General features: G+C 45.1%; 1 long non-coding RNA gene across 1 annotated transcript; it reads left to right on the forward strand.

Annotated features, from left to right (window-relative positions):
* The first annotated feature begins 1,379 nt into the window (after positions 1-1,379).
* On the forward strand, positions 1,380-2,617 carry LOC113610727 (uncharacterized). Its single transcript, XR_003429200.1, has 2 exons — positions 1,380-1,548; positions 2,227-2,617. It is a non-coding gene; the product is annotated as an uncharacterized LOC113610727 (long non-coding RNA).
* Positions 2,618-2,828: the final 211 nt, after the last annotated feature.

A 2,828-nucleotide genomic window follows, 5' to 3' on the forward strand; every position in this document is an offset into this window, starting at 1 on the left:
CTCTGTGAAAGGGAAAGCTGCTTGCTCTCTCTGTGTCTCAGCTTCTGAATCTAGGGTAGGAGTGGACATAGGACCATGTGACCATACATGAGCTACTGCACGTGAAGGGTTTGGCATGACCACAGAGAACGGCTGTAACAAATATAAAAGGCATCCTTCGCTAGTAAGAAGAACAAAGTCTAACAAGGAAGATAGACAAATTAAAAAAACAAAACTATCAATGTGCAGTAAACTGTGTGGTCTACTAGAAATACATAGAAAGAAGTCCCAGGAGCCGTGGTAACCCAGAGTTAGTGACGTCTGACCTGTAATTTCAGAGATGGGCCAGGAAGGAGTCAGTGGTGGTGGTGGAGGGGGAGGGTACATATTGACAATCCTAGAGATGAGACAAAAGCAAGGCCTTTCTAGGGAATTACAAATAGTTCAACAGGGTCAAGAGAGGGCCTGAGCAGTGGGTGCTGCCTGAAACATGAAGCCAGAATGTTCAGCTCAGCCTCCCCTAATCCCCTGGCATTTGCTAGGGCCTCAGATGGGGCTCTTGCCTTAAAGCCTTGATGATACTGCAGTTCTACCTCGGGTTGAATTTGCCAGAGACTCTTGTGCAATTTCTTTTCTGGATTTTATAGCAGATCATCGTCAGAGGGGTCTTCCTCTGTGTCTCTCAGATGCTGTTCCCCATCCTTTATTTGGCAAGGTTTTTTTTGGTAGAACCCATTTCCATCCATGTGGCACTCTCATGCCCTAGTGCGTTCATCTCTCCCCTTGTCATCCCCCTCACTAGGCCGTGGGATCCTCTAGGGCAGAACTGTAACCTGCTCATCTCTGTATCCCAGGAACAGACAGCGTCCCTGAGATGAAGTAGGTACCCATTTGTTGAAGGAGTGGGACAGGCAAGATATGATCGTTAGCAAAGAAGATGGTTGTAAGCAAACAAGGTGGGAAGACTGCCCTTGATCTGACTTTCTGTCTCCTTTTGAAATAGCCAAATGCCTTCCTTAGATTACAGTCGAAGATAAATGGACATGTGCAGATCCCAGTGTAGTTCCCAGATTCCAGACAACGTCTATCTACTGGAACTCTAGTGAAACTTCGACCCTGGATGCCATTTCTCTAATATCGCGGACTGGGGGAACTTTGAAATTCCTGTTCCTAGCATACACTGACTGCTTTCAGAGGTTTCCCACTCTTTCAGGAATTGCACTTCCTGGGATATGATGTGTCACTTCCTTTCCTACTTACCACAGGGTTCTTTTCTGGGAGTTTGCTGTCAATAAAGCAGAAGTAGCGGGCAGCCCATGAGGAAACAAGAGCCGGAACACTTCATATATCACGCGGGCCGTGGGCAGTTTTCTAGGTGGCACAATCCCTGGTCACTGGATCAAGAGAAAGATACAGGAGGCAGCTGGGTACCATCTTTCCATGAGCCTTCAGGTGGCCTTGGCATCATGCCGCATAGCCCAGGACTTCCATGGGAATCCTGGTGGGGGTCCTTTGACCCAGCTCCACCGACTCGGCGATTAGTAGAGCTCCACCCAGATTCAGACACAGGTATGTCTATCAGCCCTAGGCATAGGGGGAGTGAATCTCTATTTTCGATGTACCTTCACAGGTATAATGGGGGCTGTGGAGAAGCTGTGATGAAGGTTGCTGGGCAGACATTGTTATAGACCTAAAGCCACCAGTGGTCTGTTACTAACAAACCTGAGGACATTTTCTGGCCCCCTCTTCTCGGATTCTCTGTGTTTCAGACACTGACCGCTGTTTCCTCCCCATCTGCTCCCACCTCTACTCCAGCTCTGCCTCTGCATACTGCTGCAGAAACATCTGCAATTCTCTGGACCCGTGGCTCCCACTCTTCTGAGACTTTCCACACTTCCTTCTTTTTGGCCATTCCTCTGCCCCTTGCCTATCTAGAAGTCTCTCTCATTGTTAAATACCCTTGACTGAGGTTAAGTTTCCTCGGCTCTCCCACAACATGAGCCAAAACAGAACTAAGTTGACTCATGGACACAGAGGTATATTTCTTGCACACATGAGTTTGCAGTAGAAGATGTATTGCCTCTCTACGCCCCTCTTGGTCTAGACTGGGATACTTAACAGAGGGGTCCGTGTCTTATTCACCTTTATCTCTCTAGCGTCTCTTACGGAAATACACTTATATAAATGCTCAATGAATGTGTACTGAATAACAGTTTTAAATTAAAAAATGATTCTCAATTATCTTAGCATATTAAACTGACATTCTTGACTGGCCATCTGACTTCTCCATCCGGTGAGGAGGTCCTCAAAGGCAAACACTATGTTATTGCCTCTGGATTCCATTCCCTACGTTTAACTCAAGGCTGGGAGCATAGAAGACAGACACTCAGAGATGATGGCCGATCAAAGGAATGGATGAAGAAGTACATGAAAGAGTATGCTGGTGGGAAGGAGAAAAAAGGAAAGCTGCCTCTTTCTGAAACTTCCTAGCTGATTTCCTCATCCATAAAATAAAGATAATATCTATTGCACGGAAATGTTTTGACGAGGAAGTTAAAGGCAACAGCGTTTGCGAAAAGACTTTGCAATTCAAAGCATGCAGGAGGCATCTTAAAAATGTGAAAAACAATCAAAAATCTTACTCATTGATTACCTGCAGATATGCCATTTGAAATACTCATTTTTCCCCCCCAGATCCAAAACAAGAATAATAGTCCCTGTCTCTGTGGAATGAGATCTGCTTGGAATTCCTTATAGGTGCATAGATTACAATTGCAATTTTGGTTAAAAAAGAAATAAAACAGAAGAAATTCCCTAGAGAATAATGTTATTTTTTTAAAAAAAAAAAG

The sequence above is a fragment of the Aethalodelphis obliquidens genome, unplaced genomic scaffold, assembly GCF_003676395.1.
Source record: "Aethalodelphis obliquidens isolate GAN/ISIS:26980383/991018 unplaced genomic scaffold, ASM367639v1 scaffold65, whole genome shotgun sequence".
In the NCBI taxonomy this organism is placed as follows: Eukaryota; Metazoa; Chordata; class Mammalia; order Artiodactyla; family Delphinidae; genus Aethalodelphis; species Aethalodelphis obliquidens.